This window comes from Nyctereutes procyonoides, unplaced genomic scaffold, assembly GCF_905146905.1.
Source record: "Nyctereutes procyonoides isolate TBG_1078 unplaced genomic scaffold, NYPRO_anot_genome, whole genome shotgun sequence".
Lineage (NCBI taxonomy): Eukaryota > Metazoa > Chordata > Mammalia > Carnivora > Canidae > Nyctereutes > Nyctereutes procyonoides.
The window spans coordinates 26,815,383-26,842,009 of NW_026575040.1; positions in this window are offsets into that span (position 1 = coordinate 26,815,383).

Consider the following 26,627-nt stretch of genomic DNA (forward strand, 5'->3'; position numbering starts at 1 on the left):
AGCAAATTTTCAGAGGATTAAAATATATTAATGCCCATTATAAGAAACCTTCCTAGACTGTGATTTGACTTCAAATTGATGCTTGATAAAGTCCTCCAGGATCCTGAGGGGCCAAGATCTTTGGATACCAAAAGGAGAGAGGCAAAAGGAATTAAGTACTAGGAGTGGGGCTGAGATATAGAGTAGAGAGAAGGGTCTGGGTGCCATTCTACAACGAGGAAATTTTTTTTCCTTTCTTTCCTTTTTTTTTTTTTCTTAGAGAGAGGATGAGGGAGAGAGAAAGAGAGGGTGGGGGAAGGGCGAAGGAGGAGAGAGAGAGAGAGAGAGAGAGAGAGAGAGAATCTCAAGCAGCCCCCCTGCTGAGCACACAACCTGTAGTTGGCTAGATCTCATGACCTTAGCCAAAATCAAGAGTCGGATGCTTAACTGCATGAGCCACCCACGCAGCCCCCATGAGGAACATTTTATTAGTGTACTGGGTGTTTTAGAACCAGAGCCACCTGCACCCTCCCAGCACTCAATCTCCCCCCACCCCCAACACACACACACAGGACAGTGCACAGCAACATGATCTGTAATAGGTAGCTCATTTGGAAAGTGGATAAATAATGATGGCAGTGGTGGGAGTGGGCAGGAGGAAGGGAAGGTAGGTTGTAGCCAGCCAGGGTTTTCTCTTTCATTGATTCCCAACACTCCATTTTTGTCCTGACTGATCCCCTAGAGAGGATGAGGTGGCATAGAGACTAGCAATGTCCCCTCCTCCCTCCAATCGCCATCCTAATGATTAACACAGAGGGAGCACTGGCTAAACTGTTAGATTCATTTTGCAAAATGAAGGTAATCACAAATGCATATGCATATGGTCCTTTTGTCTGGATATATATGCAATGATATAAAGTGCTGGTTATAATAGCATCTGCCAAATGTGCAGCTCCTTTCTTATACCTGATAATTCTGTTCATTACTATATTATAGAGTCCAGTGTGTGTGGTCATGTAATGAAAGCCCAAATATAATTTGTCTGTGCATATGGAGACAAGGAACAGAAATGAGGTTATGATGAAGATTTCCTGTTTGAATCCTAGTTTCCTTTGCACTTCAAATCACAATCTTAATGTTAGGTTGATATTCTGCACATATAATTTTAAAGTGTTTATTTGCTATATGTGTATTTATAGCAAATTGACAATACATAGTTTTCTTCATTAGAATCTTATTTGGTAGGAAACTTTTCATGTACATAAGAACAGTATACATCTTTGACCTATTTATATTTTCACTTAGATTTTGTTTTGATTGGATTAAGGCAAATTGGATGGAGTGTCATGGTTCATTTGAGCTTATTTTTTAGTTTTTGTGTAAATCTGTTCTTATACATAAATACATAAAGTAAAAAAAATTATACCAATAGTAATAAACAATCATTGAATGCTTATCCTAGCCAGAGAGTATGCTAAGTTCCTAACTTGAATTATTTCATTTAACTCTGTCAATCAGCCATATGGAATAGGCATCATTACTAGCCCCATCGTATAGATCAGGAAACTGAGGCTGTAAGAGGATTTACAACTTCCTCCAAAATCATCCCAGCTAATGAGTAGTAGTGGCAGGACTCAATTCAAGCTTGCCTATCTCCTAACTTTACCATCATAACTATTAAACCACATTATTCACTCACTCTATCATCTATAAAGGCAGATGATTTAAGCTAAAATTTGCATTCTGGGAAGCTGGGACTTAAAAAACATCACTTGTGACTTACAACCCCTAAGAATGTCCTTTAGTACACACAGTGTATTCAAAATCTATCTGAGGTCTCTTTAAATGTCTTGTAATCTTAATTATCTAAAATAGTAACTATGTCAAAGAAATAATCATAGAGTATATTTTTGAAGGAGCAGGAGGGATTGCGTTTAGGTGCACATTTTATATGACAATAGGATTTTGTACAAATGGTCCAATTTAGGGATCATTAGTTAATTATGGAGTACCTAATCTTGTTGTTCTCAACTGGGACATTTGGTACTTAGAAAGAAATACGTTAATGCATTTGTTCAAGTCCCTTGGGGTTGCTCAAAAGTTCAATATTCTGCCTAAAGGAGTTTGTCACTACAAGGAGGAATGCAAGGAAGATTTTAAAGATACAAAGCCCAGTTTTCCCTTTCTTTCTTTTTCTTTTCCTAAGATTTTATTTATTTATTTATTTATTTATTTATTTATTTATTTATTTATTTATTTGAGACACAGAGAGAGACACAGGCAGAGACACAGGCAGAGGGAGAAGCAGGCTCCATGCAGGGAGTGCGATGTGGGACTCGATCCCAGGAACCCAGGATCATGACCTGAGCCAAAGGCAGACACTCAACCACTGAGCCACCCAGGTGCCCAAGGCCCAGTTTTTCTATAGGAGATTCTGTTGAATTGGAATTACCCTTCCTCTACCCCTTGCTGCATGTGAGTCACAGCAAATAGTTTCTCCTGTTCTGCAATGTGATTCAGGGTCTGAGAGGATTGCCAGACAAGTATCTTCTTGGTCCAGAAACACGGAAGAATATCAAGATACGTGATCCCTGATCCCTTTGCTTTGGTCCCGACAGCTGAGGAGGGCTGTGGAGACCATCTCTTCCTCCCTGCAGAGGAAGGTCTAATCATGACTTGTCAGAGGGGGCTGCATTTCAGACTGAGACTATCACCCAAAGAATGAATACAAAATATGTGAGGCTTTAAATATCTTCCTGAAACACATGCTTCCAAACTCACGGCAAATTGATGGAACAATCACTCCTTCACATGAAATGACCTAAAGATTAAGAAAAATGTAGGTTTTCAAAGATAAATGATATCCTTCCCCAAACCCTACCATCTCCAAGAGGCTTATACCAGTGATTCTCATTTGTAGAACAAAAATTCTTTCCAAATAGGGGTCCTGAAGAAATAATTAATTAAAGATTGGAAAAATAAATAATTTTTTTTCTTTTTTCTTTTTTTTTTAAATTTATTTATTTATGATAGTCACAGAGAGAGAGAGAGAGGCAGAGACATAGGCAGAGGGAGAAGCAGGCTCCATGCACCGGGAGCCCGATATGGGATTCGATCCCGGGTCTCCAGGATCGCGCCCTGGGCCAAAGGCAGGCGCCAAACCGCTGCGCCACCCAGGGATCCCCAAAATAAATAAATTTTAAAAAAAGACCTCAAAGTCAGGCTGATTCTTTTAGTGAGACAGCCTTTAGGACTAAAATAGGGAGAAAGTCAGAAAAATAGGAACCTCTTTTCTGAGTGAAAATAGGCTACCTTTAGGAAATAGATGACAGCCTATGTTGAAGCTTACCTTCCCCAATGTTCCCCACTCAAGAGAGACTTCCCTAACAAACAGCTCTAGTCTTGTTATCCAATAGCTACTTTCTCCTTCTTCCATAGTAATAGAATTATCAGCTGGTCATATGGACACAGAGAGTAAAGACTACATTTCCCAGTCTCCTTTGCAGCTAGATGTTGCCTGGTTCTCATCAATAGAACAAAAAAGGAAAGACACTTCAAATTTCTGTCTTGCAACCTTAAAGAGGGGGCCTTTCTCTTCCTCTATCATGCTACATGGTTAACCTCGTCGGACCACAGAAAGTAAAATATTCATTTATTCCAAAGTTATAGATAAGGCTTAAAATCCAGTCTGCTAACTGTTGGCCAATTGAAAGGAATGGAGAGGAATGAAACAGTAAACGTAAAACACAAATTAGCTGGTCCCATGGGCAACCTCATGTATCTTCCCACTCTACTCCAAGTTGAACATCTTTCACTAAAGTTTGAGGATTATACACTTCAGTCACCATGAAAGAAGGCTTGGGCAATCTAACCTTAGGAGACATGGAGTGATGGGAAAGATCTAGATATGGAGGGGCCTTCCTCCTCTTAGGAATTCTGTCTTTAGCTGTTCCCCAAGGAAAAAGCAGAACTAAAAATCCATAAGAATTGGTTATGACAGGCACTGAGGAGGGCACTGAGGAGGGCACTGGATGGGATGAGCACTGGGTGTTATACTATATGTTGGCAAATCGAACTTCAATAAAAAAGTATAACAACAACAACAAAAAGAATTGGTTATATTTCTCATTATTTACATAGAGAATGAGGTCAGGAGAGCTGAAGCATTGCCCTTACTCGGGTGAAAATGAATGCAGTGTCCATATTAAAGTTTAAAACAGAGACTCAAAATTCCATCAACCAGGTGCCTTACATTTTCCCTGGCTTTGTTCTGAGTGCAGTCAGGCATGAGGAGCTGAAGTGCTGATCCTCCCACCCAGAGTCTGGCTGGCAATAAAATGATACTACCTTTTGTCATCTAGGAAGCAGTTACTCACACAGCACAGGAACTTTTCTGTTGAAGTAATACTGGAAACCTAGTCTTAAAAAAATAATCATAAAGGATTGTGCTTTACCATACTGACATGCAATATCTTGAAATCTGTGGGGGATTTTCCTACCTGCTGGGGGTTATAGAGTGTGAAAAAACAGCTGTTAGCAGTTTCAACAGTGGATTATTTTACAGAAATTTTCATGAAAAAAAAATTCACATGCATTCTCCAGTATTCCTTTTCTCCACTCTTTCTTCAAGAAGCATCTAAGGAAGAATATAAATTTAATTTCCTTCTTTTTTTTTTTCTCTCACTGTTCAGAATACCCTAAAGGGAACGAATGTGGTGGGGAAATAAGGTAAGGCTAGGAGTTTTATGAGATTGGCATACAAAATTGCCTTCCTCATTTTGTGCTGTGAACTCAATCAAACACTTTATTTTCTCTCAGAGAAGAAACCCAAACACAAAAACACACATACAAAAGAACACCTTTCATCAATTACTTTCACAGAAAATCTTTGAGAGTTGGTTTTCTTATTCTCCCTTGGAACTAGATCTATAATTCCAGAAAAATCTACATGTGGTATCACAAATTTGTTTATTTTTGGCATTTCCATACAATTTTTGGTCAAAACATTCTTTTGCCAAAATATGTATCTGACATATTCATACATTTTTAAAACACTTGTATAATGTAAACAAAATATTTACTCTTTATTCTTTTCAATATTTTCTCTGAGCAAATGTATGTGTTTAGTGTTATCACTGCCAGTTTGAAATTTAGAGCCTTATTTTTTTTTTTGGAGGGGGCTATTTTTTCTGTTTCTGTCTTTTTTTTTTTTTTTTTTTTTTTTTTTTAAGAAAACACAATTATCACTGTGTAGGCCCAGTTCTCACCTGCTCAACCTGACAGGACATAAACTATTCGGTAAAAATTCCTCTCTTGGGGGTAATTCCTGTCAGGAGTCAGTTGTTAAGTAAAATCCTGAGACTCGCAGTACATGAAAGACAGTCCAGTTAAGAATCACTAGTTCCATTTTAGTGCCAAACAACACCACCGAAACCCAAATCCAAAACAAGCAAAGAACAATTCTGGTAGACCAGGACAACTGGTTGCCTAATGCTATAGCAATGATATTATTTGAAATAATGAATAATAATGAATGACAGATTTGAAATTCAAATGTTCATTACAGGGGCACCTAGGTGCCTCAGTGGGTTAAGCTTCTGACTCTCAGCTTGGGCTCAGGTCATGATCTCATAGATAAGGGATCGAGCCCCGTGATGAGCCCTGCATCTGGCTCCTCACTGAGGAATCTGCTTAAAGATTCTCTCCTTCTGCCCCTCCTCTTGCACTCTCTCTGAAATGAATAAATCTTTAAAAATAATATGAAATAAAAAATATTCATCACATTTTAACAGGCATTGCTGAATATTGGCCATGTCCCTAAAAGACTGGCTAGACATTTTGAATTGAAGTCTGGTCTTTGGGGAGGATTAGTAATAACATTCAGGTCAGTAGTAGCACTTCTCAAGTCACAGCCTTCCTCAAAGCCAACCTTTTATGCTTACATGGAACATTTTCAGAGATGCTGCTCTGGAGTCTTAGCCCTCAGAAAAATCTCTCCCTTTCCAACTTTTTTTTCCTCTCAATTATGGTGCATGATTGAGAGAAAGTTGTTTTTTTGTTTGTTTGTTTGTTTTTTGGGATTTTATTTATTTATTCATGAGAGACACAGAAAGAGAGAGAGAGGCAGAGACACAGGCAGAGGGAGAAGCAGACTCCCGGCAAGGAGCCCGATGTGGGACTCGATCCCCGATCCCGGAATCACACCTTGGGCCAAAGGCAGACGCTCAACCGCTGAGTCACCCAGGCATCCCGAGAGTGAGTTTTGAGGTCTTCTTCCAGTTCTCTAATAAAAGGCAAATAGTGGGGTGCCTGTGTAGCTCAGTCGGTTGAGCATCTGACTCTTGGTTTCAGCTCAGGTCATGATTTCAGAGTCATGTCTGGTGTTGGGCTCCAAGTTCAGCAGAGTCTACTTAGGATTCTCTCCCTCATACTCTGCTACTCCCCCTACTTGTGCTCTCTCTCTCTCTCTCAAATAAAATATTTTTAAAAAAATAAAATAAAAGGCAAATAGTTCTAGGAAGGATGGCCATAGGCCATTAGTAGTTCAGAGTGAGGGAAATATATGTGATAAATAGTTGAGAGCAAAGTCCTGTAGGAATGGGGTACCAACTGCCATCAAGGAGGGAAGCAACAAGAATAGAAATAAAGAGAGGTGGTGGGGTATGGACTCACCTCAACAATTTTACTGTGAAAGGGAAATTTGAGGAAAAACTAAAAAGAAGAAAAAGAAAAAAAAAGGAATGAAACTTTAAAAGTTGGAAAAGAAAAAGGAATGGATATAAGGAATTGAGGTACAGATATTGAAGGTAAGAAGATGCCAAAGACTGACTCTAGTCTGGTGTGAAAGCATGAAATGCCTTTCTTACTACCTTACTTGCTGAAATTCCACAACTTACCAAAAAGAAGGTGAGTGTTTTATACCGGAAGCTTTCCTCTCCAATAGATGCAGAGAGCTTCTCGAAAAGGTGGTCTGTCTGCCCCTCCACTTTTCTGTATCACTAGACTGGTTTTCTGTTGGTCTTTTACAGACTATTTCATGGACTATTTTAAGTGTTCATATGATTAGATACATGAGAAGCTGCCTATATGATTTCAGAGACCTCTGTGAGACTCTCCTGCCTCTACTACCCTTATTGGGAGCTGAAATTGTACAAACAGAATTATAGGAGTCTACAGAGGGGCCAGACCTCTGAGAACATTTTAAATCAGGCTCCAGACAATTCAGGGACCTTTTCCTAACCTTCTGTGGCACATGAGTAGTAGAGAAGAATTATTTTGGTAGTGAAGTGAGGTGCCTTGCTCAAATGATCATACTTATTTTCAATCCTTGGCTCCTCTGTGGATGAATTTTTAAAATCCACACTGAAAAGTCAGATTTGAGAAAAGAAAGAAATAGCAGGAAGAGACAGAGAGCAGAAACAGGAGGGCCACTCACCCAGGTGGTGGAAGAATCTGAAGAGTCCAAAATGAAGCCCTAAAGACTTTGTCCTTGAGACAACCTCTACAGCTGAGGTTCTACCCAGCTGGACCTAAAGCTTTCGAGCACCTTCTGAGCTACCTCCTTTATGAAGTAGCTGTTTGCAAAAAGATGAGGACCATAGCTATGTTTATCTAAAACGCCCCAGGTGACTTGAAGCCATCCTCTGAGAATTATAAGTCTCTTATTTGTTCTACCCTAGAGGCACTCATTTGTCACTTTTTTACCTCTTTAAATCCTCTATTTTCATTGATCCAGATCATCTATGTGAGAAGGGGGTAAAGGCAGACAGAGAGAATTATTACTGGGGGCCCAAGCCACATGGAAGGATGACAGGTGAAGACACTGAAGTGACAGAAGCAGAGACCCTCTGGCTGTGAAAAGAGAAGAATAAAAGCAGAAAGGCAGCCTGTTTCCTACCCAGTCAATCCCTTTCTAGGAGGAGAGCAGCCTGGAGAGATGCTCAGGTCTCCACGAATGTGACCAAACTTGGTCCATTAACATTGTCATGAACAAATACTCTGTCATCTCATTATTATGCTCATGTTCCTCTGGTTCCTGGGTAGCAAGACATAATATCTTCTTCATGTTTATGTTCCTGAAAGCCATATATAGAAACTCCACCTCCAATGGGATGATGCTTGGGCGTGGGACCTTTGGAAGGTAATTAGGCTTAGATGAGGTCATGAGGGTGGAGACCCTGAGATGAGATTTGTGTCCTTACAAGAGAAAGTGATTTTACGCCCCCCCCCCCCCCCCCCCGCCCTGTGAGGACACAACAAGAAGACTCCTATGTGCAAACCAGGAAAAGAGCTCACTAAAAGCCTGACCATGCTGCCACCCTGATCTCAGACTTCCAGCCTCCAGAACTGGGAGAAATAAACTTCAGTTGTATAAGCCACTTAGCCTATTGGTATTCTGTTAGGGAAGCCCAAACTGACGAGTCACCTTCCATGATCACTGGTCTCAGGGAAGGCCCTAATATTTGCTACGTTGGCCTAGTCTAAGAAAGCAATTATTAAGCAATATATTTTAGTAGCCTGAACCCAATTCATCTACTCAGGAAGATACATTTCCTTATTTGCTACCAGGATAGTGCTAAATATGAGTAGAGAAGAGACTTCCTTGCATTAATGAAAATCTTGATACTGTAGTACTGTCTCTAACTAATTAGGTTTCAGAATGATCACACCCTTGAATCTTTTGGGTCTGACTTGGTATTAAGTCATTTATAATTAGGCATAAACTACAGCAAGCTTTCTATTTGTCTATGATTTATCCATGGTATCAGGCATCTTTAGGAAAGTAAGCCCTTTCTATTTCTTTTATCTGCAGAAACCTCATTAATTTGGGGTGTGTGTGTGTATGTGTGTGTGTGTTTTCCTGATAAGGCTCAAATTATTACCAAGGTAATCTTCAAGTAAGTTTCAATCAGCGGCCTCACAAGGGGGAATGGCATGCAGGCAAGTGGAAACACAGGCCCCAGACACCTGCATGCAAAGCCTGTGCTCATCTTCCCTCACCATCCGCAGTCTCCCGGGGAGATGAGGATTAGGCTGAGCATGTTAATTCACGATGGAATAAAATGGCTTAAATCTTTAGGCAGTTCCATCCATACCAAGATACGGCAACATTTCACCATGCAGCAATCTTGTCAGCAAGGAAACATAATGCACAAAACTGTCACTAAATTATACACTGAAACCAGTTTGTATCGGTGGCAATAGATTTTATGATAGATCCTACGCTGAAGCAGGACACATAATTCATATCTATCCCACGTCTCTCGTCTCTCCTTGATAAAAGTCAGGAGGAAGGCATATTTGTATTCCACTGTCCTCTGCCGAGAGTGTTTAACATGCTTATAGGCCAAATGAAGCTGCTTTGTTTGTTATCTCCTGGCTTCCAGAAATAGGCAGCTCTGATAATGTGCCACTGGAGTTCTGAGTTACCACATCATGATGTAATGGCTCAGAGAGTACAGTGAAACCACAAACGTCCAAATGAATTGACACAATTTCCTGCAGAGGAAGCAATCTGAAAATAATAGGCAGAAATTCTGGCTCCTTTTACACTTAGAAGAGATGACAATCATCACTGAAGGGGTGTCTGGGAGTGTGCTGGTTGATCCACAAAAGGGAATGCTCACAAAAATCAGGCTTTTTTACATGCATGGTGAACCCATCGAGTGTTCTTTATCTACCTACTAAAAGTCAATTGGGGGTAGGCTTGTGGAGTAAATCACCAATATTGAGAATCTCCCAGCCATCCTGTTTAAGTCTGGGCATCCCGTCAAGAGTTCCACAAAAGGATCATACTCTTTTACTCCTTGATTTTGCACCCTGCCACTTCCTCTACATGGAACCCTGTATTCCTTTCCAACTACTCCTCCTTTCTTCACTCACCCCACCCTGACTCCTCCTCAGACTTGAAGTCATAGTTTGAACTTGGTCTAGAAGTCCTCACTGAACAAGCCTGGAATTTGGGGAAGTTCTCTCCATGTGCTTGCTCTGCTACCTCATCACCTATGTCCTCTTTAAGCATGTTTCTATCCACCAGCCTGGGAGACCCTGGAGGTAGGCACAGTCCTTTACTCACTCTTCCATCCCCAGCAGCCCCCATATGCTGAGGACAGAGGAGATGCTCAGACAGTGTTTAGTGAAAGATTGAGAGAAAGAACCCAAGATACAGGGCTTAGTTTTATTGACAAAGTTTGATATTTTGGGTTTTTCTCTATAAGGACATTTACAAGCTCTCTCTAGCAGACCTGCAGTTTTTGGCATGCCCCTCTATGATGGATATTCCATTTGCCCTTTGGGATCTACTCTCTACTCTTCTGCACCCTGTTCTGTGCCCTGAGAGGTTGACCTTCCAGGCTTTCAGACTCCAGCATCTTCTGACTTTCAGCTGGATTCAATGAGTGAAAGGCACCATTAAGAGATGGAACACAAGAGGAGGAAATGGTGGGGATACTTACTCCCCTGGCACACATAACCAAATACTGCCTACTTGGCGGGTTGGCCCTGTCCTCTGTCCCCTTTGATAATCTTTTCCTACAACCGTATGGCCTCATGACCCCCACTCCTCTCGTCCATGGACACCTAAGGGTAGTGATGACTTCTCTCATTTCTAGGCATAGACAGCATCTTCATTCCTTAACCTGTGCATACTTTCGTAAAGGACCATTCATTAAATTCTAATTACCTGGTGGAGAGTTGTCATCTTTTTCCTGCTAAGATCCTGAAGGATATGCCTTCCTTCCCTAATTCTGCCCTTGTGAATAAAGAAGACCACACAAAAGCATTGTCACTATTACCACCACTACACACCCTCCTTCTGGTGGGAGGGCTCTATCAGCACTTACCAGAGTCAGGCTCACACCTTCCGAAGACCACCCCCTTTGCCTACTCTCCAAAAGGAAATATTCTTTTTTTTTTTTTAAGATTTTATTTATTTATTCATGAGAGATACAGAGAGAGAGAGAGAGAGAGAAAGAAAGAGAGAGAGAGAGAGAGAGAGAGGCAGAGACACAGGCAGAGGGAGAAGCAGGCTCTATGCAGGGAGCCTGATGTGGGACTTGATCCCGGGTCTCCAGGATCAGGCCCTGGGCCGAAGGTGGCACTAAACCACTGAGCCACCCAGGCTGCCCAAAAGGAAATATTCTTGAAAGAGTGCTGATCCACTTTTTATTTATTCATCATTTAACAAACACATATTATGGCTCTGTGCTTGCCCCTTGAGATAAAGTGTAAATAAGTAAGCGAGGTCCCAGATCACATGAAGCTTATAGATTGATGGGGGAAACCAGACAATAAACAGGACATATAATTCCTAGCTGTGGAAAAATGCATGGTGCCACAAGATTTCTGATAATATCCTATAGTTCCTATACAAAAATACTTCCTGTATAGGTTTCTGTATTTTAAAAATCTAATAAAATGACTGAACTATGATTACAAATGTTTTGCATTGTACTTGAAAAGCACAAGACATTCTGAGACTCCGTCTAAACTCTGAGTGCACAGCTTCCCCTGGTTTCATGTCAGCTCCACAGGACATGTTGTGTACAGTTGACCTGGTGCCCACAGAGCTGTGCTTATCCACCTGCAGTGTGGAGCTGAGTTGGACAAGTGCAGTCAGATTACCGGTAGGTAAAGGGAGATACATAGTTCTTCTTAAAAGCATGCTTAATAATGAGTCTTTGTGATAGATTTATTTCTTAGTGCTAAGGAAGGGTTTTTTAAAAATTTAAATAACTTAATTTTGTCCACTATTATTAGGAGATTATAATCTGGAATGATGGTATATCTGAAGAAAAGGAAATTCTGAAATGGTATATGCAATGATTGTGGAAGCAAGTCATACATTTATTCAACTAACACTTATTAAATACTTGCTATGTGCCAGCTCTGGCATAGAAGCAAAGGAGACAAAAGTGGCTATAAGGCAAGCAGATCTTGAGGAGTTTCCGTTTTAGTTGAGGAATCTATCCAGCACTTCAAGGCAGGAGAAGCAGTGAACTTCAGAAAGGCAATTGTCCTGGGCCTTGAGCAAAAAAAAGCAGGTGGGGGAAAAAGTCTCTTCTAAAAGGTGCTACGGAACCTGAAGCTTCTGTAGAGCCTCCACAGGTGCCCCTCTGCCACTTCACTTACGACATCTCTTCCCCTTCCAAGTACCCTCCGAGAGGCCTGCAACCTATGTCCAGCCTGGTTATGTGCATTAATGCAAAACCTAATCAGCCTATATTGACCCATCTATACTCAAAGAGGCCCTGTGAATAGCACAGGTGCTCTTGTCAACTGGGCACCTCGGAGCCAAAACCTACTAGAGGAGGTGGTTTTGCTCTGGCACAACAACACAACAAGGTAACTTTTCCACTATCCCAATCCCAATTCCAACTCCACTCACCCTAGCTAAGGCGTGGTAATTAAAGTTTAAGAAACACAAAAATCCAAGATTTCTCTTTGATCTTTGGAAACTCTTCTGCCTCCAAAACAGCCAGTGCAGAGACACCATAAGTGGGCACATCTGCCTGAGCTAGATGCTAACTTTGTTCTTCTACCCTCCATTCCTTTTTGCTTCAGTTCCCCAAGGCAAAAGAGAGAGAGAGAGAGAGAGAGAGAGAGAGAGAGAGAGAAGAAAAAGCGTGTGGCATCCATTAAATTGTTCACTGTAATTTCCCATTATTTGGCCTTTGACCCCTTCAGCCTCAGCTCCTCTGTTTCACAGCATCCCCTCAAGGCCCTGCCATTTGTGGCTGAAATTACAGGTGCTCATGGGATACTGCTCAGAGATAACCAGCTTGCAGAGTTTTCTGAAGATCAAGGCACAGTGCAATCTCTCTTCTCCTGGCCATATTTTGCACTGTATTCTGAAAGGTGGAATTGGAAGTAAAACTTTTAGAGTCAGCCTTCTGGTAGTTCAAATTATTCTCTAAGTCTTGTCCAAGATGTGAGTAAAGAAGGGTTAAATCATCTTTGTCCATCTTAGGTCCCCTTCTGTTGAGAAAGCATGATATGATAAGAAAGAAATGAGCACAAGTTTGCATCCCCAGAGACCTAACTCCTACTCCTCACTCTGCCACTGGCAGGGGGCCTGGGGCCTCAGCTTCTCTGACCTTAATTTCCTCATAGTATTCTTTTCTTATTTGGACCTGTCATGTGCAAAAATAAATTCCCAGAATGTTATTCTCTAAAGTAAATTTTAACTGTCTTTTAAAATCAAAGGATAATTGATTTTGTCTCATACACTGGTTTCTCCATGACCCTGGCTGGTGAGAACTGCCCAGCTTTCATGGAGACACAGGCCTGCACATGAACAGGCATAAGATGTGGGTATTCCATGCATCATTTTCCTAAATGTCTTGCTCGATGAGGAAATGCTTCTAAGTTCCTTAGGGAGGAACTTAGAAAGGTCAGCAGCCTGAGGAAGGATTAACAGAGGCTGAGACTCTAGCTTGAAGATATGGTCTATCCTAGCAGGACAACCCAGTGTGAAAACATTTTCAAGTATTTTGTGATGATGACAATAATGACAAAATCTTTTATTTCTCTAAAGAAGCTCAAAGAATTTCATAGGCCTTGTATCAGTCATCCTTGCTACTTCCTCACGAGGAAGGATGAGGGCAGGCACTAATATGATATAAATGGCAGCAGCAAAGTCAGCCATCACATTGAACTAGAGCCTTATAAATTGTTCATTACCCCTTGTAACCAAACAGCAGCTAAGGTGAAAGGCGGTGGGGGGGTGCTTGGCTTGGTCTCAGGCCAGAAGCAATATCCCCTAGGAGACCTCCAGACAAGTCGGTGCACCTGATATTTATAAATGGCACTTTAGACAGACATTTATCACTGATTAAAGCCTGTCTTACATTTTGAAGTCATCTCTGCTGTCCTGATATTTTTTTACTGCATAGAACCTGATTTCCACCAACTAGCGATTACTGGATTTCCCCTTAGCCCTCTGATTGTCATCAGTATAAACAACTACTTATCATTCCCTGATTGCCATCTGAGTTCTTGTTCTTGGGTTCTTGTTGTCTAAAAAGAAGGAGCCTGCTTAGTCATTACCCTTTAAAAAATAAAGAAGACAAAGCCTTCTCTGGGCTTCTCTAGCCTAAATATCTCCTTCTCTACCTCACTAACTCCCTACAGTCCTTGAAAGTACTCTTTATTAAGGATTAAATCCCTATTCCATGCTCTGAATGACACCCCCCGACACACACACAAAGGCTCATGCAATTTCAGGTTCAGAAGTAAATAAATAGCCATGTCCCTGGCAGCTGTAATTGTCCTCATCGCACTACCATTACCAATATTTAGTGGGTTCCCATGAAGGTGAGGACACAGTACTGGCCAAAAAGAGCTAAAGCAAGCACAGTCATTGCCTCAGGGCCAATCCATTTCTTTTTTTTTTTATTTTTTAAAGATTTTATTTATTTATTCATGAGAGACAGAGAGAGAGAGGCAGAGACACAGGCAGAGGGAGAAGCAGGCTCCCTGCGGGGAGCCCAATGTGGGACCCGATCCCAGGACCCAAGGATCACGTCCTAAGCCTAAGGCTCAACCACAGAGCCACCCAGTAGTCCCTCCACTTCTTGAAATAAGTTGGATATGGTCCAGCTTGGAAAACAAGCAGTGGGTGAGTGGACTAATTATTGGGGGAGGAAAGCAGGAAGCCTGTGGAGGAAATGGTGTCTGGAAAAGACAGCTCCCCCAACTAGCTAATGCTGGAAAAGCAGTTTTATTACTTAAGAGTGGTCAATCTATGAAGGGTTAAGGAGAGTGCATGGGGAGGACCCAGAGGCACCGGGTATAGGTCACTTTTCTTAAGAAAACAAAAGTGATGGGAAGGATATATAACATCTAAGGGTGATTCCAAGGTCAGGAAAGAGTCCCCTCCCAGATAAAAATTTCCTGGGGTGGGAAGGAGGAGGAGGAGAGGAAGGAGAAGGAAACAAATAAGCAACAAAAAAGGCAACAAAAACAAAAAAACTTCTCCATATTATGATTTTGAGGCTATATTTTGCTCCCTGTCTCAGTTTCCTGACGTACTTCTAAAAAAAAAAAAAAAAAAAAAAAAAAAAAAAAGGAAAGCTTGAAATAGAATTCACTGCATTCCTTGTGCCACAATATAGGTGTGTAATGAATGCATGGAAGGGAGCAAATAGGTTTTTCTTATAAAAAAAAAAACACGTTCAGCTGTCATGCCAGAGTCCTTCAAGTAGGTGGATTTCAGAGTGAGCCTGTCTGACCTCGAAGACATCTGTCTTCCAGTCTGAGAGTCTATGATCTAATTTCCAACAAAACCCACTTTGAAAACTCCTAGTAAGCAATACCTGACAATGTGACCACATTGGAAAACTCAGCCAGCCAGGGAATCAAGGGCAGCCATACAACTTCCTGCAACAGTGTGTTTCCTCTGCATATCTGAGGATCATAGATAATGGTTCATTCCTTATTCATTATAAAGCTAAAGACTTTAAACTCTACTGACCATGATATTACCTTTCCTAGAAGTACAGCTGGAAGCTACAAAATTAGGGTGCAGCACCAGCTCTTGAAAATAGTGTTTTTCTAGAAAGCACTGCTCTGTACCCAAGGAAACTGCTTCAGTCCAACACATACTTCAATGGGTCTTATTCTTGGGCACTTAAAGTTTTTTTTTTGAAATTGTTTCTTCTTTTTAAAAAAATAAATAAAATGCATTATTCAATATAGTTCTTTCTAAGTGTGGACTCCTTGTCACACTGAAGACACAAGGCTCTGGATCAGCTGCTAGGAGAATATTTTGGCACTTGGAAATTATTTTGCATGAGTAAGTCTTATGACTCATCAATACTTATCAGTTTAATGATGTCCTCTTCTAACTAATTTCTTTTAAAAAGTGAGGCACCTCCCTTCTTAGCTTGGTAGAGCTGTAGCTGAGGGCACACTTCTATGACATATACTAATTCACAGTGTCCCTACCAGATAGATGGGACTTCTCTGTGCCTTAGCTTCTATCCATAGAGAATGGTGGGGAGGAGTTCTGAACAGTTAGTATTCCCTTCTATTCCTCTTATTCCCTGGGAAGGTACAACAAATTGATGGGATAGTAAATTAGTCTTTTGTTAAATCAACTCAGTTTGACAATAATGGTTAAATGGTTAAATTCAAACTAGAACATCAATAGCATTGAAAAGTAAGTTGATTCTGTCACTTTGAGGTGCCTGTGGCAGCCATGATCATCTGAGAGCAAATGGACAATGCACACCATTTCATTCCAGAAGATCTTTTTGTAATTTCATTTAAGTTAGTTTTCAGGCCAGGCTACTCATATTGGTGAACTGAACTTAAGTCCTGGGTGGTTTAGCATGATAATGAGCTAAGTTCACTTCAAGGTAACTGGGTGCCAATGCAACTTACAGTCATGAAATGGTATATGTATGAGTATGGTACTCCTGAGGCCACGGTCTATAGAGTCACTATAAACAACAGTGTTGCTCCCCCAAAACCACTGATTCCACATGGCTCAACAGGGGTAACTGCAAGTAGAATCCAACAACTCACAAGTCCAAGGCTCCGCTCTGCAGCCAACCTGTTGCCCATAATTTGAGGTGTGGTTTTCTGTTTTCTAAAAGTAACTTTCTATCTCTGTCTTCCTTTTCAGATCCACCCAAATTATAGCTTTGGCTGTGAAGAAGGGTTGAAAAAATGACCACATAGTGTAAAGAGTATTTTTTTAAAGGTAATTGGACCATTTACTGGTTCTGCTTCAAGTCTAGCTTATAGAGTCAAAACACATCAAAATGACACAAGACAGCCTCATTGAAAAGTTGTTCTATGCACAGCTCTTGCCTTTCACTAACTGAAGACATATGCTCCCAGCCTGTTACAGATCATGTAGGGAGATGCTAACTTTGCTCCAACTCCTCAGAAATTCTCAAAGGGGAAAGGAAAACTGCAAACTCCACCTCTGCTGGGGCTGCCTCCAGGAGAGGGTCCTATCTCCTTTCCACTCTTAGACCTTTGTATTCTTTCTGGGGGTAAGGAATCCCTATTGTTATATAAAGATCTCTGTAGAAATTTATATCCAGCCCCAAATTAGCAAGTACTAGAATATCTACTACATTTATTAATTAATTCCATAGGGTTTATTGAAATCCTATTATGCCTCAGGGATGATTGTAGGCACTTTATATCAGTGAAGATCCATGTGGAGTTGACATTCATGGCAGGGGGCAGTGGAAAGACGGATAATAAAAATAGTAATAATAAGTAGATTACATAATATATTAGTAGGTGATAAGAGCTAAGAAACATAAAACAGATCTAAATGAGGAGATTGGGAATTTCAGGAGAGAGGCTGTCAGCAATTTTAGAATATGGCAGTTTGGGTAGTCCTTTTTGTAAAGTGATACTTGAGCAAAGGCTTGAGAGAGGTGAGGAAGTTGATGATACTGATGTCTGGAAGATCATTTCAGGCACAGGGAACGTTGTCCAGTTAAAAAGCCATAAATCAAGAGCATGAACATCAAGTTTTGAGAAAGTCTAAGAGGCCATCTAGACCCTCCTAGTGTGACTGTAGGGGGGGGTCAGTAGATTGTGGGGTGGTATAGGACATGAAGTCAAAGTATAATAGGAGTCCAGATCACACGGAGTCTTGTAGATCACTGCTTTTCAAACTTTCAAGCGGCTATAAATCATCTGAGATCTTATGAAAACGAAGAGTCACATCCACTTGGTATGGAGGAGGGCCTGAGATTCTGCATCTCTAACAAGTTTCCTGTTGCCTCTGGTGCTGCTGCTCAAGAGCCCACACTTTGCATATCAGAACTTTTGAACACTGTAGATTACTATTACTCTGAATGAAGTAGAGAATCCACTGAAAGATTCTGAGATCATCGAGAGCCGACTGTGATAGGGGAAAAGGAGAGAAGGGAGACCAGTTAGGAGGCTACTGTAGTAATATAGGCAAGACAGTTGGATTGAGGAGGTGTCGGTGGAAGTAATTAGATTCTGGATGTTTTGAGAGTAGAGCTATTATAATTTCCTGATGGATTAGAAGTTGTGTGGAAGAGAGACAGGAACCAAAATGATGCTAAAAAACTTAACCTAAGCAACTGGGAAATGGAGCAGCCACCAACTTGAAATGAGAATGCTGCAAGTAGAATATGTTCTGGAATGTAGGTTAGGAGTTCAGTTTGGATGTAACGCATTTGGTAATGTTAAAAAGGCAAAGTCTGGAACTTTCAAAAGAAAGGCCTGGACTGGAGATGAACATGGGAATGGCTGACAAAAGATATTTAAAGCCATAAAACAAGATAAGATCACCCAGAGAGAGTGTGTAGATAGAAAATAATACACCAGTAACACCCCTAAGGGCACTCTTCTTCAGGAGACAACCCAGGGGAAGCCTACAATGAGAATTTTCTCTCAGGTTTCACTGGAAGCTGCACTTGTGAACTGTGTTTGAAGAGTCCTGCCACGTCTCCCATACCAGCTCTCACTCGTACAGTTAACAAGGCCATTGTGCCTTCAACAATGACTTCTGGGCACATGTAGCAGAGTGGGAGAAAAGCTGGTTTCTCGTACCCCCTACAATCTCAGTTTCTATGATGGAGCTATATCTACCAGCATGAATTATCATTTGAATGGTCAACAACTCAGAGTCTCTATGTGGTTTGTTGCAACAGGTGAAAAACAAGCATCCATTTAAGGTAGCAGCACAAACATTGACTTATTCATTCAACTACAAAGAGTGAGCAATACAGTGTCTGGCCTGAATGATACAGAAGCTACAGAGATTATCATCTGTGGATTTTACCTACCTAACCATTTCAAAAACCTTAACAGCTGAGGTTGGCTGAGATGCTGTAAGAACAAGTAACACACATGGGCACATGCATGCACACACACACGTACACAGTCTATTGCCCCTGCGACTCTATCTTGGATCTACTTCTCAAACCTCACTCCATCTAGCTAAGCTTCTGTTGCAGATTTACCCCTTTGTGACCCTCTTTTCTCTACCTGCCACCCTCCTAACTGAACTTTAAGCTCATCTATTTTCCTAGAATACATATTTGGCTCAGTGCTACCCATGCCTAAGGCCAGCAGTTACCAAAACCCTGGTTGGGCAAACTGTAGGCCCTCTGCCTACTGAGGACTGGAGATAATTAGGAACTCTCCTTAAAAAAAAATATGGTGTAATAGAGATTAGTATTATAGGATTGCTTGATAAATGAGCCAGAGTATGTATATGTGATTGTTTAATTTCATGTACACATAGATGTGGACTATTAGTAGCACAGACACTATCATGTAATTTATGGACCTTTGGTCCATTTTGCCTTATGTTCCATCTCAGACTATGGTACCATTTTTGGGGAGACAGTGGTGGGAGGGAAGATTGTTATTCTCTGGTATCCACCCAAAGGTTAAGTGTGCCTGGTTTCTATGAATAATTCACTCTCAGTCTCTCATCCATGAATTTACCTATACCTTTCCTGAAGCTATTGACATTTTAGAATGTACCACCTCCTGGGGGTAATGACATAGCATTTTATGCATCACTGGAAAGTGACAATGGAGAAGGAATCTGTCAAGGCCAGCTTTGGTTCCTGTTCCTCTAGCCTGATTCTCCCAACTGCAGGGAACACATTCTTCCCACCTATAGACTAAGCCCTGTCCCAGGCTCTAGGGCCAATCCTATCTTTAATCACAAGAATTTAGAGAATTCTTCTTCAACATTTAGGGGCCTCAGAATCAAATCACTGGAGCTGCCAGTTCTGTTAGGCCACATGACGTAGTTCTTCTATAAATGAGCTTCTGTCTTGTTCCAGAGATCAGCTTTCCACTTTGTACCCCAGTTCTGGCAGCATAATTTTTGTCTTGCTCCTTTGTATTGAGGTTCCCAGCTTGGTAACCTTCCCAGTAATTCAGGGCCTTCTAGGAATATTTCCTGCCTTCTTTTTCCCAGGACTTCTGCCTGAGTAGTGGGGAATCCTCCCCCTGAGTCCTGGAATTGCCTGATGCTGCCTGTTTGCATGTCTGCCTGCTTCATGATTCCACATTTCTGTGCTCTTCCTACCTGTCAGGACTGCATGGTGTTTCACATCTAACCCTCTGCATTCACTGCTTTCAGGATCCATCTGTTGTTACTGGTTTTATTATGTGTATATTGTGAGTGAGTCATGGAAGATGCTTGCTCTACCATAAGCACACATTCAAGAGAAATAAAGAATATTAACCTGAGCCACTGCCTACTGCTGTGCAGATTATATACTGCTCAGTTGCAGAGGGCAACATATGCAATGTCTGAAAGGTACAGCATATCACAATGTAAATGGCACCCCCTGGAGTTTTGCTGTGCAGCAACCCTGACGCCAACCACAGCTTGATATCCTGGGGATATAACTTAGGGATTGTGCTTATAGCAAGTTAAGTGGTTATCAGCATATGCATCAGTGTTTAACATATCAGCATTTAAGTTTGGGAATGCTGACTCAAAGCCAGATAAACTGTAATTATAGCCTAAAAACAGGGTCAGATTCAAAAGAAAAAAAGTGAGATAGTATGCCTAATCTCAGACACTTAGTAAAGTTAAATAATTTACCAGACAACGAGAATTAAAATTTTCATGATTGAGGCAGGCTGTTTGCGCAAGACAGGGAGCTTAATCCTGAAATGATACAGTATAGATTCCAGACTGTAATGGTCCTCAGAGCATATGTGTGGACTGAGGTGTGCCAAAGGCATTCTCACTTTCAATCAATCCTCCTCCCACCTGCCACAGAGCACACCTCCTCCACATTAAAGTCAAGTTTTAGGATTAACTAAATTGGAGCCCCACTCTACTCCTTCATTTGCCCCTCCCCTCAAAAATTTATCTTATAAACCGACTAGGTATTCATCATAACACAAATCAGCATTATTGACTCAATGGCTCATATATAAGTTTCTGAAGGGATACGTTACAGGCCAAGTGTAGTAGGGAAGGAGAAGAAACAATAATGTCAAGATATAGGGGCAACCATATATATTTTGGGGAGTGGAAGTTGATCTGAAAGTCAGGAGAAGTGGGATCCAGTGGAGGTTAGACAACTATCCACTTTGCAACCCTGGCCAAACCATGTTACATCTCTGGGCATCTGCCCTTTCAACTGTAGAGATGAGGGAGTTGGATTAGAGGACATCTAAGGTATTTTCCACCACTAAAACTGCAGACTATAAATTGGAAGCTGAAGCTTTTTTTTGTCATAGAGTTCCACAGTGGCAATCTTCAGACAGCATAAGGATGCAGACTTAAACCGATGCTACAGGAATCCCCAGCCAGGGTGGAGAAATGCCCCAAACCAACTCCACCTCCTCCACTATTCCCCCCAATGCAGCTCTGAAGTAAGATGAATGCTTAATTGCAATGTAGGCACTCAAACAACAGCCATGTGTAATTGAAGAGGTGGTTTCATTAGGCACCATTTAAAACGTAAGGAAATTGGAAGACTTACACATTGGCACTCATTCAGAAGGTAGTATTGCGAGCACTTATTATACACCCAGATTTTCCTCTCATAAATTAGATTATAATGTACGTGGTTAATTCTAGCAAGGTATTAATATCACATTATTCTGAGTCATAAAAATAAAGTGTTTATGGATCTTATTCAGCCTGCTAAGAACCAAGTGCCATATGGAAGGTGGCATTGGAAAATGAGGTCCACAGACAAGTCTCTCGGCTCCTATTCAAGGAAATGAACCTTTATTCCTCTAGTCTACCGTGTCCTCTGCCTGTTAGGTTTAGCTTGAGCTTAATTTTTCCCTGAGCAGCCCCCCTAAAGCTAGCCTGAAATCCCCCTCTTTCTGATTTCTTATGGCCTTCATTGCCCACGCCTCTGGTGAATCTCTGCATCCTAGCCATTGTATGTTTTTCTCTAATCAACACATACATGCAAGTCTTGACATTATGATTAGACTATAAAGAATCCTTGGTCCTTCAGACCAAGATCCTGTGATGCAATCGATGTTCTTTTATCTCTTCAAGGGCCTGGCACTGGAGACTGGCACATATTTAATGCTCGGCAAACATACTTTGAATAGAATTAATTTCATAGACTTTTGAGAGTCTACTATGGGCCAGGTTGGGAGACATAATAGTAGATTAGAGAATCTCTGTCTTGAGCATTCACCAAGGGAAAGTAAAGAGAAAAATGTCTGCACATAATCACTGAGACACAAAGGTCGTGGAAAAAAAAAAAGAACAAGACATTTTGTGATCAAAGAGGAGAGCAATTCATTTCAAAAGATAGGCTGAATCTTCATTCTTAAGCTGTAGCATGCATTGGAATCATTTGGACAGCACTGGGTCCCCCCTTTCCATAGTTTCTTATTTGGTTTGGGAAATGGCCTAAACACTTGCATTTCTTCCTAGTCCCTAGGTGATGAACTAACACTAGCTCAAGGGCAATACTTTGAGAACCACTGAGCTAAAGGGCAAATAGGCCTGAAATAGTGAAAAGCATCTCAGCAGTTATTTTTATCTTTTCTAAAGCACTGGGGAAGGACATTGTCAGGTGAGCAGTATGAGTAGAGAGGTAGAGATAGGGAAGCATCTACAATATTTAGGGATGACAAATAGCTGTATGGAGAGATGAGGCTCCCAGAATTTGGGAGCATTATTTTGGGGGCCTTCAATGGCATGCCATGGATCCTGGGTTCCTTCTTGGATAACAGAGAATACAGGAGTGTTGTACACAGATCTCAAGGAGAGGCTGATAACAGAAGGCAATGGAAGAATGGACAACAGGGCTTGATAATTATGCCACTAAACCAATCTGTCTTTAGTAAAGGAAAACCAAAATAGAACTGAGACATGTATTCATCCAAAAGCCACTCCATATGTTTCTAGAGTTCATCTGTGTAAGCAGGACAAAGGCCTCAATTTGACCATTGCCCAGGGTTTTGGGATTCTGCTCTTATTATCACTCATCTACACAGAAACACACAGGTACACCAGAATTTAGAACACGCCTCTTCACACGCCCACATGAGTCTGTAGCTGTGAAGTTAGGATTTAGCCCCAGTGCTAAACGCATGGGTGTGGAAGCATTACCAAATGCACAGGGTAAGATGCTTCTCTAAGTCAAATCGGGAGCTGTCCAGAATGGAAACACGATGTACCAAGTGGAGCTAAAGAGGAGGAAAATCGCACTGAACTCTCCAATCAGGCTCTGTTTGAAAGGAAAAAAAAAATTGGGTTTGAACTCTGTCTCTCAAAATAAAAATAACAGCCAACACATAGTGCCAGACACTGCTCCAAACACAATAAATACATTATGCTATTTAATCCTCATGAGAGATGATTGTTATCTTTATTTTACAGATGAGAAAACCAAGACACAGAGAAGTACAGAAATGTGACAAGGTCACACTGCTAGTAAGAGGTAGAGCCAGGATTTGAGTTTAAGAAAGGCCAAAAATCAGCATTTGTGTATTGATCCACTATACTAGGTTTGCACTCTCAGTTGTGCAAGGATCCTGAGGTTACACACATTTGAAAAACAAAGTTTGATTTGTCTCTCATTCCTCTTCCCTCCCTTTCTCCCTGGCCTCTTCCTTCCCAAATTATTGAACACCTATGGCTTGTCAGGCACCACACACATACATTGAAGCTGCTGTTTAAAAGTTGAGTGAAGAAGCCATTCAAAGCAAAGAAATAATTTTAGCAGTAAGTTACACACGTGGCTAGTATACAGGGTCTTCACAAAAATCAAACCACTCCATGGGGCTACCCTCTTTGAGTGCAGACTTGGCTACATTTGCAACTGAAAAAAAACTCCAGGACCTGGTCCCCAGCCTCATTTAATTTCCTATCACAAACCATACCAGACCTTTCTGCAATGCCAAATAGGATTCAAAACCTCCTGGAAGAAAAGAGTGTAAAGAGGGCTTTTATATAGTTATGGGGAAAAAATACCTTAAAACACATTCATTGGAAGCCTTCTTTCAATTCTCCCATGGAATGCTAACCTTTATTTGCAGTTTGTGAGATTCATGTCAGAAGCTTGCTGTAGCCTGAGGTTGAAACCAGAGAGATTCTGACTTGGTCCTGAGGCAGGTACCTTTGTAGCTTTCTAATCTCTCCCTCTGAAGTTCGGGGCTTTTAAGGGAGGTTGGTGATGTTCCCTGCGGAAGATTTTCTGTCATTTCGTGGGGAGGAATGCATGGTTGTGATACAAAGAACTGAAGTTTAAATCTCTTTACATTCTGCTTAATTGCCATTATTGGCCTAATTGCAGGTACAGGGCCCAAAGAGAGTGAATGTCACTTGCCATCTGTAGCCGGGAGGTGCTTGAATCAAACCAAATCTGTTCAGGATGCAAAAGACACTTTAGCATATGCAGATGCCCGAAATGGCTTTACAGACCCAAATCCTTTTAATAAGCTTAAGACAGGCCTGAATTTATTTAAATGTCTAATTCTAAATGTACGTATGCCTGGTAGTAATGTTTACCATCTGTCTGACACTGCCTGTTGAGGTAATTGTCAAGCTACAGTATGACATATGGTGCACATATTTGGACCTTAAATATAACAGCCTTGGCATGAAACAATTGGAAACCAAGATTTAATCTTTGGTATCATTCAAGTTGGAGTTGAACAAACAGACAGTTCTGGGCTATTACTGTTTTCTTCCTTTATGATAAATACTCCTCCGTAGACATGCTTGAGAACAACACTGGAGGGGCAGGCCTTATTTTAATGCACTGCCTTTTTCTTGCTCTGGCTCCAGCACTTAGAAACCCAGTTGGAATGGCAATTCTGCAGTGGAGGCCAGAAGCCAGTCCCCGGCCCAGGCGGCATCTGGTCTCAGCCAAAGAATATAAGGAGAGTCCTACTGGAGAGCTGTGTGGGGCTGGTTGCCCGGGTGGAAGAAGCAGAGCAGAATCCAAAGCAAAGGCAGCAACTGCAATTCTTCTTTCTATTCTTTATTCTATTTGCTTATCTTCTCTTTTCATCTCCATTCTACTTTATTTCCCTATTTTGTTTTCCAATCTTCTGTCAAAGATGGTAGGGTTGGAGGAAGGGAGGAAGGCTAGAGGCTGATGGCTCCAAGAGACTCCCTAATGCCCTGCGGGAAATACACATGACTCCAAGAGCTGAGAACAGCACCCTTTTCAAGTTATTTTGGTTAAATGATAGAGACCCTAGAGTGACAAATATCTCAGGCACTGCTCCCTTCATTCTTTAAATACTAGCAGCACTGTAGCATTAGATACAGCTGTGTAGATGCCTAAAGCCTGACTTGAAAGACCTACTTTATGCTTGGCTGGGAGGATGAGTGTAGCTATTGTGGTTGCAGTCGCTGTCTGGATCTAAAGTGATGTAAATATGGCAACAGGAATAATGTAACTCTTGCAGTAATGTAACTAAGAATGTGGTTGATGCCTCTTCTCAATGGCATGTCATTATGCATGGCACTCCATACAGTAATAGCTTCCAGTATAAAGTCAACATAGACACTTTCTCTAACCCTGTTTCTATCCCTAGGCTCCACTGCCTTTTCATTTAGAAAAGGAGGCATGGGGAATTCTGGAGGATGAGAAGGATACTTAACAACGATCTGTGTGTGCGTGCATGCGCGCGCATATGGATGCCTGCACCATGTAGGAGGTCTGGAAGGCGAAAATGACAGTATACGAGGTTAGCCACCAAGGTAATCTGGCCTTGGACTTTCCCCCAGTCTGAAATGATGACTTGATTCCAGATTTTGGTATCTTGCCAGGTTCTGTATTTAAGCCTGAAGCTTAACATGTCCTCTGTTCCTAATTAGCAACAAGGCTAAATTTAGCAAAGATTTCCCTGGTGCCATCACAGTCACAAAATGATTCTAAAAATCTAACATGAAGGCAGGTTATATGATGGATTTAGGAAAAGGCAAAACAAACCTGAAGGTGCCTCTCAGAGATCTGATGGCCTCAGAGGCCAAGAAATTTTGAGGCACAGGGATAAAATTGGCCATTGTGTAAATATGTAAATTTTGATACAGGAAAGTCCCTCCCTTGGGGCTCAGAGTACACAGTGGGGCAGCCCACGGGTTATACTCTCAGACAGGCCCGGCCCAGGGGAACAATGGGAAGAGGGCTTGATTCATTTCTCATGCCTCCCAGCTCCCCACTAGGATCCTACTGCTCTCTGTCCTGCTTCCTTTCCTCTGAACACCTCTCAACCATGGGACCATCCCCAACAGATCAAAGTTCCCCTATGCACTGTCATCCCCCTGTGCCCCATCCCCCAACTTCTCAGCACATTGAGACTTCAGATGTCATGCAGCGGCATCCCCCACACCAGCCTTTCCTTCTGGTTGGCCGTCCATCCTCCGGGTGCTTCCTCCCTACTCTCAACAACTTTTTATTTTTAAAATACTTCACATCTCCAGAGGAACTGCGAGAATATGATGATGAAGGATGAACAGATGTATAACCTTCACCTCAAGTCATCTTGCCACATATACTTTATTGTTCCTTTTTGCTTTCCTTATATGTGTGTGTATGTATGTGTGTGTGCACATATGATATATGTGGTATTTTTGTTTTTGTTGCTAAATCATTTGGGAGTTAGTTAGGCATCCTAACTCGGCTTACTCCTTGGTGTACGTTCACATGCATCGCCTAAAAATAAGGACATTAGCT